General features: G+C 45.0%; 1 non-coding gene across 1 annotated transcript; it reads right to left on the bottom strand.

Moving 5' to 3' along the window:
• Window positions 1-515: 515 nt before the first annotated feature.
• LOC117081884 lies at window positions 516-640 on the bottom strand. The gene has a single exon (XR_004436357.1). It is a non-coding gene; the product is annotated as a U6atac minor spliceosomal RNA (small nuclear RNA).
• Between the last annotated feature and the right edge of the window lie 13,425 nt (window positions 641-14,065).

Below are 14,065 nucleotides of genomic sequence, written 5' to 3'. Positions count from 1 at the left end.
TGTTGTCCTTCTGTGACCTCGAGAGCAGAACCAGTCACTTCCTCCTCCCTGCTCTCACAGACCAGGGGCTTGCCTCCTCAAAGCACTTTGCAGGCTGGATTGCTGGTGACTGTGTGTGCTTGCTACCCCCACCCCCAACCAGAGACTGGACTTCCTGGGGGACAGGCTTGTCTCTCATCCATGGGTCCCCTGAGCCTGGTACAGCTGATTGCAGCCTTGCTATGAAAGTTGAACTGTTAGGTCCTGAGTGGGACACTCCTGCCAGTGGGTTTACAAAGGAGCCAGTGAAGGACATAATTTAAAAAAAAGTTTACCAATTTATTATAAAGGATATTACAAAGAATACAGATGAACAACAGCCAGGTAGATGGAATAGATGCCTAGGGCAAGAGATGTGCGAAGAGGCGAGGGGCTCCATGCCCTCTCTGGATGCATCACCTTCCAGGAGCCTCCAGGTGTTCAGCTACCAGGAAGCTCCCCCAAACCAAACCTTTTGCGTTTTTAAAAAGGATGGTTAGTGGAAGTAGTTGATGCCTTGAAGTAGGTGGCGATACCTTAACTGTATGCATGTTATCAGGCTGTAGGGCCTTTTCTGTGATTGTCAAGGGGAGTGCTGACTTTCCCTCCTTTCTTAAAACATGCAACATGATGTTTTATTGTACATTTGTATGCATAATGTACATAGGCAGGAACTTGCTGTGCAGCTATCAGTAGCTTCTTTCAGTAGCCGAAGCAGTTACTATGGCCAAGGAAATTGACATATCCATTATCTCACATAGTTACCTTTCTTTCTTTTTTTGGTGAGAGAACCTAAAATCCACTCTCTTAGCAAATTTCCAGTATGCAATACAATGTTATTAACTATAGTCCTCATGCTGTCCATTTAATCTCTGGTCTTATTCATCCTATACAACTATACCTTTCAACCCTTTGATCTACATCTGTCCAGTCCCTCCCATCAATCATCATTCTTCTGTTTTTATGTATTCATTTTTTTTTAGATTCATGTATAAGTGAAATCATGCAGTATTTTTCTTTCTTCCTGTGTCTGGTTTATTTTACTTAGCATAATGTCCTTTAGGTTCATCTATGTTGTTACAAATGGCAGGATCACTTTCTTTTCAAGGCTGGATAATATTTCTTTGTGTGTGTTTACACTTATATATAAATATATGTAACACATATGTATGTTTATATATACACAAAGAAATATATATATACACATATCTTTATACATATATATCATGATTTCTTTATCCATTTATCTCTTGATGGACACTTTGGTCATTTTCATATCTTGGTGGTTTTGAATAATGCTGCAATGAACATGGGAGTGCAGCTATCTTTACAAGGTGGCAATTTCATTTTCTTTAGGATATATACCCAATAGTAAGATTACCAGATCATTGTAACTTTTTGAGGAACCTCCATACTGTTTTCCATGCTTGTACCAATTTACATTCTCACCAACAGTATACAAGGGTTCCCTTTTATCTACATCCTTGCCAACCCTTGTCATCTCTTGTCTTTTTGATAATAGTCAGCCTAACAGGTGTGAGGTGATCACTCACTGTGGTTTTGATTTGCATTGTGGTTTTGATTTATCTTTTATTGTACCTGTTGGCCACTAGTGTATCTTTCTCTACTTTTGTTTTCCCTCTTCTTTCTTTCCTGCCTTTCTAAACTCACCTCTCACTTCTCCTGAAAAGTCCTTTCCAGCCTTCTACTCTGTTCTAGGAAGAGGTAATAGAAAGATCCAAATGAAAGATGGCCTCAGACATGCTGGACCCAAGCAGCCCCATTTAAGCTGGACCAGCCTTTAGTGGGGGTGGTGGGGTACTCGGACAGTCGCCTCCTGCCTTTACCATAGGAGATCTGGGACTGTCTTTGGAAACCTCAATAATGCAGGTGAGAAAACAGGCGCAGAGAGGGGAAAGAAGCTACTCATAGTTGCACAGCAAGTTCCTGGGATGTCAGGCTTGCTCTGCCACTCTGAGGCTGTGTGATCTGGTGCCAGCCTCAACTTAGTTTTCACATCTATGAAATGGGCATAACAAGAGGAGAATTAATTGTGAAGATGTTCTGAAAGTTTTTTCACATCTGTCATTGATAAACAGTGGGCTGTACCTAGGACCTAAATTTCTTGATTTCCAGCCTCATACTTTTTGTATCCATCAAATATGTTTGATGGAGCTAAGGGCAAACTGTTCTAGTTGGGATGTGCAGCCACTCTGGGCACATAAAGTCCTCAGCCAACCAATGTAAATGTGCTGACTTGACTCCACGCAGACTTTTTATTATATGCTGGAGATCCAGTAGAGAGAAAATTGTGGGCAGCAAAAGGGAGTGAAAAATTGCTCCCTCACCCTTAGCAAGGATTCATTATTAATTTGACAAATATTTATTGAGGACCTATTATGTGTCAGGGTTTGTTCCAGGCTCTGGAGATACAGTGGTGAGCCAGACAGTAAAGTTCTTGCTCTCATGAAAATCCTGGATCTTTCTTCACCTCTGATATCCTGATGTATCCTGTCCTAAACTAGTTTCAGCCTCACCTAAACCAAGGGCCAGAAGGCTTCCTCCCCTCCACCCTGGATTCCAGTCCCTGCTGTCTCTAAATTACAGCTCTGTGCCCTGGGGCAAAGTGCCAGGCTCAGCAGGAACACTGGCAAGGCCTTTGGAGGCCAAAGATAACACCCCTCATCTCCACCCAACTCTTCCCCAGGAGTCATGGTCCCCTCCTGCTGAGTTCTGGGCTTTGTAAGGGATGGGCTGCCCTCTGGGGATCTGGCTAGACTCTCCCAGAGCAAAGCATAGCAGAGCTTCAGGCAGGCTCCCTCTGCCCCTCTTCTACCTCACTCTTAGAGAATTCAGTCTTACTCAAATTCCCCAGCCTCAACTTTAGGCACCAGCTCAAGCCTTCCTGAAATTTCCCAGTGTCCACATTTCTAATGCCCAGGCCTCTGCTTTTACTCCAAGCTCAGAAGCCCAGGTCTGGTGCCTCTGAGAAGTGCCTGACAATCTCCAAGTTTCCCAGGCTGCCCTGTTGAGATGGAGGCAGCCTGGGCTGATACTAGAGCCCTAGGATGGGCACAGGTAGGCCTGGAGTTTGGTCCTGTTTCTGCCACGTGCTTCCTATGTGATATGGGGCAAGTCGCTTTCCATCTCTGAGCTAAGGTTACTTGTTTGTGTGTTCATCCACCCATTCACCCGTCCAGCAAGCCTTTTGACTACCCTTCACCTCCTGTTGGATCAAGTCTCAGCTCCTTGACACAGCATTTAAGGCCCTTCACAGTCTGTACCATCTAGGAGGAAGCTGGATGAGAGGTTTTGTTTCCTGAATGGCTCTTGTTCTGCCCTCTGTCTTACCAGTTCTTCACACGCCTCATCTGGAACCACAGCTGGTCTCCTGTGCCAGGCAACCTGGCAGGGGCACACTTTGGGCACCTGAGCACAGGGAAGCTCTGTCTTTCTCTAGGAACTCTGGCTGCCTCGTGCTAACAGATTCGGGGTTTTGAAAGACGATTTTCCAGTTCCTGAGTTCAGGCCTAAACTTGGAGGTAGAAGAGAGGGCACCGAGGAGTAGGTTATATCAAGAACCAGGGAGGGCCAGCTGGCCAACAGGCTCAGTGAGGTAGCCTCTGGTTGGACAGCCCAGGGGAAAAAAAAGATGGGAGGACAAAGAGTTCTGTAGAAACTGAGACCTGGAAGTGGACATGGGCAGATTGGTTTGACTCAGAAATTGGGACTTGAGGTTGCTGCTGCCTTGATGGCCAGACTTTAGAGGAGAGCTCAGCTTGGATGTGTTGGGAATGTGTCCTGTTCCATCGCTATGACTGTAGTGATTAGTTCAGGGACAGGTGCATGGCCCAAGAGTGGTCTTTCTGAGTGAATTCCAGGAATTGATCTTGAGCACTGGGGAAGAGACTTGTTCTTTTCTCATTGGACGTGTATCTGGGAAGATGAAGCTTGGAATTGCTGGTAGCCATTTTTCCTTAGATGTGAAGTCTGAGATTGAAACCAACAGAGACAGCAGAGCAGAGGCACAGCTAAACTGGGCGATGCCATTCTTTGAACCTAATGTGAAGCTTTGCCTGAAGCCAGCTGACCCTGGTCCTTTTTAGTTTCATGTACTCTTTTTTGCTTAAGCCAATTAGAATTTTAAAAAATTCACTTGCAACCAGAGGAGCTCTACCTGACACATATCCGATGATAAAATTTGTCTTCAGAAAGATCAATGTGATAGGGGAAGAGTCCTCAAGAGATCGTCAGACCTCAGTCCCACCGGGACTCGGTGGAGCTCAATTGTTGATGACTGCCATCTTGTGTGGGATCTAATGGGGGCCCCACTGATCTAGAGACCAACAGTCTGGGGGCCCAAGACAGCTGCTCTTTGATTCCAAATGAGCTATGATCAGAGCCTGTCCACCTGGACACTGAGGCACCTGCTTTGTTGCGCCACATGTATCTGTGACTAGGAAGAGATTTGGCTGGTTACTGCCTAGCTCTATGGCCCAGTCGGCTCACGTAGTCCAGGGAAAAGGGATTAGTTAGACATTAGGACTAGGACTTGGCAAACCTATCTGGGGTAGAGGGTGCTTCTGAAAGAGGTCTACTTAGAAATAAAGGCTAGGAGAGAAATCCTGTGTCCCTCTGATGTCCATCATAGTCATACAAGCTGCCACTCCTGTCTATGACTTACCCTTCTGACAGCTCTTCCCCAAATGGACTTCTGGGTCTCTACCTGGACAAAAGAGCGCTAGGCAGAGAATTCAGGGCTTTTGGCCTGCAGAGTTTGAAACTGTAGCAGAGCAGAATGAAGATTAGATGGAACTGAACACTGGAACATACTACAATTGTCCCTTGATTTCTGTGGGGGATTGGTTCCAGGACCTCCCACAGATACCAAAATCTGAGGATGCTCAAGTCCCTGGTATAAAATGGCACAGTATTTGCCTATAAGCTATGCACATCCTCTGTATACTTTAATCATCTCTCGATTACAGTCATGTGCCACACAATGATGATGAAGTCAACGATGGGCTACATATACAATGGGTCCCATAAGATTAAAATGGAACTGAAAAATTACTATTGCCTAGTGACAGCGTAGCCCTCATAAAGTCATAGTGCAATGCATCATTTATGTGTTGTGATGATAAGCAACCATTCACATTGTTTCTGGTGTAAGCAAACCTACTGCACTGCCAGTTGCATAAAAGTATAGCACATACAATTATGTGCAGTGCATAATACTTGATAAGATAATAAATGACTATGTTACTGGCTTATGTGTTTATTATATTATACTATATATTTTATCATTAGAGTGTACTCCTTCTAATTATAAAAAATTGTTCTGTAAAATAGCCTCAGGGGGTCCTTCAGAAGGTATTCCAGAAGAAGACACTGTTAGGATAGGAGATGACAGCTCCGTGCATGTTACTGCCCCTGAAGACCTTCCAGTGGGACAAGATGTGGAGGTGGAAAACAGTGATATGGATGATCCTGACCCTGTGCAGGCCTAGGCTAATGTGTGTGTTTGTGTCTTCGTTTTTAACAGAGTAAAAAAAAAAAGTTTATAAAAAATAGATGAAAGCTCATAGAATAAGGATATAAAGAATTTTTGTACAGTTATACTATGTGTTTCAAGCTAAATGTTATTACGAAAGAGTCACAATTTGCAAAGATTAGCAAGTTTACAAAGTAGAAAAGTTACAGTAAGTTAAGATTAATCTATTATTGAAGAAAGATAAAACTTTTAAAATAAATTTAGTGTGGCCTAATTGTACAGCATTTGTGAAGTCTACGATAGTGTGCAGTGATGTCCTAGGCCTTCACATTCACTCACCGATCTCTCACTGACTCACCCAGAGCAACTTCCAGTCCTGCAAGCTCCATTTGTTCATTTTTAAATATTTTATACTGTATTTTTACTGTATCTTTTCTTTGTTTACATATGTTTAAATACACAAATCCTTATTATTGTGTTACAGTTGCCTACAGTATTCAGTACAGAACATGCTGTAGAGGTTTGCAGCCTGGGAGCCACAGGCTACCCCATATAGCCTAGGTATGTGGTAGGCTATACAATCTAGGTTTATGGAAGTACACTCTGTGATGTTTGCACAACAAAATCACCTAATGACACATCTCTCAGACCATATCCCTGTTGTTAATGGATGCTTAACCGTACTGATAATAGCTAATAAAATGTAGATACTATGTAAATAGTTGTTATACTCTATTTCTTGGAAATAATGAAGAGAATAAAAGTCTGTATATGTTTAGGATGGATGCCACTTTCTTTTTCGAACATTTCCCATCCACATTTGGTTGAATCCATGGCTATGGAACTCTTGGATATGGAGGGCCAAGTAGATATAGAATTGTAGTTTGTGGCCGGGTGCAGTGGCTCATGCCTGTAATCTCAGCACTTTGGGAGGCCAAAGCGGATGGATCACCTAAGGTCAGGAGTTCGAGACCAGCCTGATCAACATGGTGAAACTTTGTCTCTACAAAAAATACAAAAATTAACTGGGCATGGTGGCAGGCACCTGTAATCCCAGCTGCTCGGGAGGCTGAGGCAGGAGAATCGCTTGAACCGGGGAAGCGGAGGTTACAGTGAGCCGAGATCTCACCATTGCACTCCAGCCTGGGCAACGAGAGCGAAACTCTATCTCAAAAACAAACAAACAAACAAAAAAATTGTTGTTTGCTGGATTTCTACTCAACAGGACAGAAATTACCTCAATACAAAATATTCTATAGTTCTCATTTCAGATGGAAATTCAGCTGTTCTCAACAACTTTTTTGTTGTTTGCATAGGTGATCGTCAACTTTGATATGTTCCAATTTTCACATAATTTTCGTTCATATATCTTTCACTTCCGTAACTATATACTGATAACTCAAACATACTTCATCCTTTAGTTGACGAATGGTGATTTTGCCTTCACTCTTGTGTGGCCACTTGCTACGTGCTGCTGCTTGGGGATAAAAGGCTGGGTTTCTACAGAGACAAGGGGGTATGGGAAGCATTTATGGTAGAGCTGCCCCCCTTTTCCTCTGTGTGCCAAGAGAATCCCAAATTCTCTGAATGCCTGGACTTGTCCGTTGATAACAAATTGTTGTACAATGAACAATTGGGTGTTTGCTTCCCAGGCCCATGCTCCCCTCTCCACCACTACAGTCCTTGCATCTGGTAAGGGTGGGAAGGGGGTTCAGTGGCCAGTGGTCCTAGATGATGGCAAGGGTGGTGTCACTGGCTGGGGATGGTGGAGGCTTTGCCATGTCACAGGAGTGGAGAAGATGAGGGCAGAGAGGAGTGGTGGAATCATGGAAGAGAAGCCACAGGCTCAACCTCTCAGGCCCCATGGAGCAACAGAAGGATGCTTGTGAAAGCTTTTATCTGTCAGGACCCAAGATAGGTATAATGCATGTGACAGGGATGGCAATTTTGCAAATATAAAGCAGGTATATTTAATTACTCATTACATCACTGTTTTCCCTCTGAGACCCAGCTACAAAAATTATCACTAGAGGGCAGGAGAGGTCTCTTTAGCAAGAAAACATGTGTCCTAGCCCAGGGTACTGGCTTCTCCCATAGTGTGGGGGCAGTGCTGACTAATGCTTCCCTGTTCACAACACACTTAGAAAGTGAGAATATGCGTATGGCACACTGGGGTTAGCTAAAGGGCATTTGGGAACACCTACATGGGAGCTAGTGAAAAAGATTCACATTTTCTTCATGTTATATTATTACAATAATATACGAAACGAAATATTAAATATTGAATTTATATAACATTCTAAATAAAATCATTTAAATATTGTATTGTTAAACATGAGCTTGCTTCAAATTAGCATATGCTTTTTTTTATGTAGTTTTACCTTGAAATGGCTACATGGAATTTCTGATCAAGATTTTTAAGGGTTTCTTCAAATTCTTGTTTCAAATTTTATTTGTTTCTAATTTTTAAATGTTTATAGATTTAGTGGATACAAGTGCCATTTTGTTACATGGATATATTGCAAAGTGGTGAAGTCTGAGCTTTTCCTGTAACTATCACGTGAATAGTGTACATTGTACCCATAATCATCATTAACAGGAAATTTTGTTTGTACAGATTGGTGATAAAAAGTTAAAAACAATTTTGCACCTACTAAAAATATATATACCAGTTGACACTATATAAAGACTGTAACGGCATTTTCTTTTTTTCAACAACGAATGCGGTGTTGAACTTTCTTGCCATGCGCATTGGATTTAGCACCCTTCAAACCTTTTGGATTCAAGTGCACTTGGGTAGTGGTGAAGCCCTAATCTGCAGAATACACATGCGCTTTTCATCAGATATCCTGCAGCCAGTGTGGATGTGACTAAAGAGGCTCACCTGCCGAGAAAGACAGGAATAGCCCATATACATCGAGTGACTGTTGTCCTGATTTGTCCCGAAGGGCTCTGATTCATTCTTCTGACATGACATGACTATTCAGAGCACTTCCTTTTGCTCAAAAACAAACAAGAAGTGTGCCAGCTTGGTGTCGATACACAGTGTGGATGAATCTCGAAACATTGCCCCGAATGAAAGAAGCCAGACACAAAACAGTACATGCTGTATGATTCCATTTATTTGAAATTCCAGAACAGGCAACACTAATTTGTAGTAATGGAAGACAGATGAGTAGTCGTCTCAGGCAGTGGTGGGGGTGAGTGACCGCAGTGGGGAACATGGGGCTTTTGGGGGGTAGTGACAACATTGTGTGTCTTGATCATGGGAGTGGTGACACTGGTGGATCACCCTTGTATACATTTGCAGAAACTCATACCAATATATAGTTAAACTAGATGCATTTTATTGTATGTAAATTATACCTCATTAAAGTCAATTTGAAAAAAGAAACTGTACTATTTTGGACCATGAATGATATGGTTTCTGCACATATGCTTGAAGACGGATTCAGGCCTGCCATTGCTACTGTGGCCGCCAGGAGCTCCCTCCTTCTCTCCTTGCTCCCGGCCCCATCCCTCCTGGCTTGTGCTCTGTGCTCACTCGACACAAGGGACACACTCCTCCAGTGGGTTTCTGGCCCTGTCCATGTAGGGGTGGCACACTATGCAGCAAGCTGCCAAAGGACGTGTCCCGGGGGGGCGGCCTCCCTCGCCGCTTGGGATGAGATCACTGTCCTTGCTGTTTGATGGGGCCCACTCTTGGCTGCCCTCCAAAGAGCTGTAGGTGAGGTTCTCCCCAGAGATACCCAACCTGTGCACTCCAGCCGCTCTTACCTGAGGACCCAAGGCATCACCATTGTGCTGCACATCTGTGGCCCATGTGAAGCACTTCCATGGGGAAGCTCTGGCCTAGAGAAGGTACCTGTGCCTGTCCCTAAGGCTTACTTGTGAGGCTAGAGTCGAAAGGGGGAGGATCTGACATAAAGGAAGGAAATAAGCACCCATTTCTTGGTCCCAGGGAATTGTGGGAGGAAGGAGGAGGGAGGACAGGAGATGGTGGAGAGTGGAGGGCGGTGGCAGGGGCAATGCAAGGAGAAATGGAGTGGGGGGGAAGAGAAGTGAGAGTGCTCAGCCGGATGGGTCTTCAATTCTCTTTCTGGGCTTTGGTCTAGAGCAAGTGTTGGCAAACTTTCCTGTAAAGGGCTAGATAGTAAATATCTGAGGCTCCTGGGTTCATATGGTGTCTGTCACAACTACTCAACTCTGCCATTGCAGTGGAAAAGCAACCAAGGACAATGGGTAAATGAATAAATGTGGTCATGTTCCAAGAAAACTTTATTTATGGATGGTGAAATTGGAATTCATGTAATTTTCATGTGTCACAAAATACTCTTCTTTGGATGTTTTTTTCTCAACAATTAAAAATGTAAAGACAATTTTTTTTTTTTTTTTTGAGACAGAGTTTTGCTCTGTTGCCCAGGCTGGAGCACAGTGGCATGATCTCAGCTCACTGCAACCTCCGCCTCCCAGGTTCAAGCGATTCTCCTGCCTCAGCCTCCTGAGTAGTTGAGATTACAGGCACACACCACCACGCCTGGCTAATTTTTGTATTTTTAGTAGAGACGGGGTTTTTAGGCTGGGAGCCACTGCACCCGGCATAAAAAGTGTAAGACAATTCTTAGCTCATCATGCACATAAAGTGGGTGGTGGGCCTAATTTGGCTGTTGGGGCATCGCTTGCCAACTCCTGGTTTAGAGTTGTGTATTTAGTGTGGGGGGTCCTGAGGGTGGAGGACTTAGGGAAAGGTGTGGCTCTTGGAATTCTGAGTGTCAGCATTGCTAAAGAAGCAATCACATTTAGCTTTTCTAGGATGTTTTCAGTTCCTGTGTGTTTTGTATGGAACCCAGAAGTTCTCTTAGCCCCTGGAGGCACTAATATATTTCAGTTATAAAACTCCCATCCATAATACAGATGTATTTTTTGACCTTCAGTCATTTGAATTTGACTTTCAAAGAAGTTTTCAGAAATCATTAGGCATGACATAAGTGAAATAATAAAAGAGGGTCATACAATGACATCAATATGTGCTTGGAATGCCTGGAACTAATGGTTATGAATAGTCAAATTCTGTGTTTTTGAGAGCTTAAAAAAAAGATGTGTGTGGGGTGACTACCTGGATAAAGTCCAGGGTGGGAGCCCCTCGAGGTACCACTATCAGTAGCTAATTTGACAGTGGAACAAGGGTGCATTGCAGTCACTTCCTCTGGTACCGGGGCAGGCAAGCCCTATGGGAAGGGGTGGGATTGGGCCTCTTTCTGGCCTTGCGTGATGCTGAACACCTGCACACATTCAGCAGGTGTGCTTTAGCTCTGACTGCACTTGTGGCTATCCATGGCCAACTCTGTTTTTTGCTTGTTGTTTTCTCCCACCTGAGTCCCACGTCTCACTCTCATTCTGCATCCCTGGATCCTTCCTTCCATGATTCCCTTTTCCTCCTCCTTGTTACAACACACACTGTCTTTTTGGTCTTGATCTTGGAGGCTTTTGATGAAATCAGGAGTTGGTACCTCAGAGTGGTGCTGTTGGACAGCTCCCAGCCCTCCCACTCTGGTCACTTGGTGGGGCTCTCCTGGGCCCAATGTTTGTGAATTGAGTGAGGGAAAATGGCAGTTTGGCTCAGGAATAGTAAGCTGGCCGGGTGTAGTGGCTCACGCCTATAATCCCAGCACTTTGGGAGGCTGAGTCACAGTCAGGAGTTCTAGACCAGACTGGCCAACATGGTGAAACCCTGCCTCTATTAAAAATACAAAAATTAGTCAGGTGTGGTGGCTCACACCTGTAACCCTAGCTACTCGGGAGGCTGAGGCATGAGAACTGCTTGAACCTGGGAGGCAGAGGCGGAGGTTGCAGTGAGCCGAGATTGCTCCACTGCACTCCAGCCTGGGTGACAGAGTGAGACTCTGTCTCAAAAAACAAACGAACAAAAAAAATGAAAAATAAAAAAACAAAAAACCAGGACTAGCTAAGCTGGATAACAGCCCTGGTTCCTTTCACGTCCTCCCCTGCCCCAGCTCAGGCAGCCCTGACTGCTGGTCTGCGTGTTACAGTGGCCTCTTGGGAGCTGGCCGTCAGAGTCCTGCTGGTGTGCTGTGGCTATGGGAGGGCTGGCCTCCCTGATTTCTTCTCTGCTCCCTTCCCTCACCCGCTCTGCCCTTCTCCATTCAGCAGACATCTTGTCTGTGTAACCCACAGATTGTAATTGTGGGTTCTCAAGCCTGCACCCCAACCCAGGGGCTGTGCCGTGCTGTGTGTGCTTCACAGCTGTCCCCCCTGAACCTAGTGCAGGGCTGGGCCCAGAGTGGGCCTTGATAATATTTGTTGTCTGGAATTGAATCAGCAGCTCACTAGTGGAATCTGCCCAGGCCTGGCTAGAAACTGGGAGCTGTAGCCAGTCCCTCCTGCCCTGTCCTCAGGGGCCCTCAGCCACCGAGAATGCCTGCCTGTTGCTACACTGCAGAACATTTTGTCATGTTTACTAACAAGGAATCCGAGGGGTGGAGTGGGATGGGGACCAAGGAGGGAGTCCTGTAACACCACAGGGCAGAGCAGGATGGAGATGGACTTGGGGACAAGGTCAGGTTACAGAAAGGGACTTTGGTAGGAGCATTGACATGGGGCAGGGGCAGAGACAGCAGGAAGCAGAGGGCAGGGGGAGTGAGATGTGGGTTTCCTGTGGGGCCCTCCCTTCCTGGGAAGGATGGAGAGAAGCTGGATGCCTCCCATGCCTCGCAGGGAGAGCTATGCCTTACAGGCATGTGAGAGCTTCCTTGGCATCCCTGGGGACTGATCACAGAGCACCGGAGACTCAAACTCACAACTCTCCTGGGTTCTTATAAGAGGAGATTTCAACTCTCAGATTTTGTCTGCTGTGGGTGCCAGAGGATACTTGCTGTGGGAAAGGGCAATTTTAGGTGGAAGGAAGGGGATCTCTCTGGGCCCCATTGTTTTGTGGATAGTGTGAGGCACCCGTGAAGCCTTGGAGAAATGGTGGACTGGACCATAACAGCATGGCCCTGGCCTGAGCTGACACTGCTGCTTGAGTCTTTAACACGTTTATTCTTTTCTTCACAAAGGACATTAAAAGGAGGACTTTTAGCATCAGGTTATATGAAGGACAAGCAAAGTTAGGACTAATATGGGTCATCTTCCTGGAGCATCAATTTGATGTGAACATTGGAGGTGAATAGCACCCCCACCTATGTTTATATTAAAACAAATATACTAAATATACATAAAACAAAATACATAAAAAATATACATAAAACAAAAATACTGAATTTGCCTAGATATATATTTAAGGAAATAGGGAGCCTGGAGAGAAATTTCAAGTTTTAGAGGCATATTTAGGCGATGCTCTCAGACCCTTGGAATTCGTGTTCTTTCCTCTGCCCTTAGCACTGTCACTTTGTCTATGTTTTACAAATGAGGAAAACAAGGTCTGGAGGGGTGCGTCAGCAACTTGCCTATGTGATAACACAGAACAAGGAGGTAAGGGTAGGACCGGAACCCACATTGCTGGGCTCTGCATTCAGCATGTTACCTGCTACACAATAGTGAATCTAGAGTTTCATGCTTTAGTATTTTGATATCAGTAGTGCTATGGAAATAAGCAAATCTCACCTGTCCAAGTAGTCTTTGGGCACAGCCCATGTTTCAAATCAATCAAGTCTAGTGGGAGGCAATATGGGGTAGTGGAAAGCGTTAGGGGCTGAAAGTCAAGAGACTGGAATTTACCTTTAACCAGTTCTTCGGATAATAAAGCTCTGTGACTTTAGGCAAATGGCTTAATGCCTCTGGGTTTACCTTCCCTATCTGTAACATGTGGTAGCTACACAAGATATTGCCTAACAGCCTGGCCTTCTATGATGTGGGACCACTGCTTGCCTTTCTAGAACCTTCAGACCTATAGATGGGCTCTTCTTGGACATTCTGGAGTCCCTGGGGGAAAGGGAAGTCTGCAGCTCAGTTGGCCACCTCTGCATAACAAATACCAAGAGCACTGCAAGTGGAACTTGGACAAGGTCTGGAAAATCAGCCTTCTTCTGGATGCTTCCAGCCTTTGCTATAGATCATCTGCCTAGGAGGTTGGAAGCTACTCAAGCGGCTCACGGAAAAGGTGTTGTGAGCGTGCACCAGGTCATGAGATTGGAAGAGCTATCTGCTCCTGGCCTGAGGCCAGCACCCAAAGCTGTCCACATCTCCCAGGGACAGCAGCATCTTTCTTCTTTACTACTTTCTCTCTCCTCTCATCTTGATTGGCTTCCTCTGCTTGTACATAGCCAACTTGGCTACCAGCTAGAGTGGGAGTAACCCACAGCCCCTCAGTGCCCTCCAGAGAGGACTGTCAACAGGGCTGGCTGCTGAACTGGGGAAGATGGGAGGGTCTCACCATCCCATATGTAGATTTCACTTAATCTCCTTACTTTCAGGAAAGTGCTTTTTTAACTTCCTCTTTGCCAGGTATTGCTTATCCTTGAGTCTCTCTAGATCAATTTATCTGGAGATGAAATCATCTATAGCCTACCAGGGTAGTTTCCAGGCAGCGCAGGG

The sequence above is a fragment of the Trachypithecus francoisi genome, unplaced genomic scaffold, assembly GCF_009764315.1.
Source record: "Trachypithecus francoisi isolate TF-2019V2 unplaced genomic scaffold, Tfra_2.0 Lachesis_group8, whole genome shotgun sequence".
NCBI classification, from domain to species: domain Eukaryota; kingdom Metazoa; phylum Chordata; class Mammalia; order Primates; family Cercopithecidae; genus Trachypithecus; species Trachypithecus francoisi.
The sequence above is the reverse complement of the archived record's forward strand: the minus strand, read 5'-3'. Positions and strand labels throughout refer to the sequence as shown.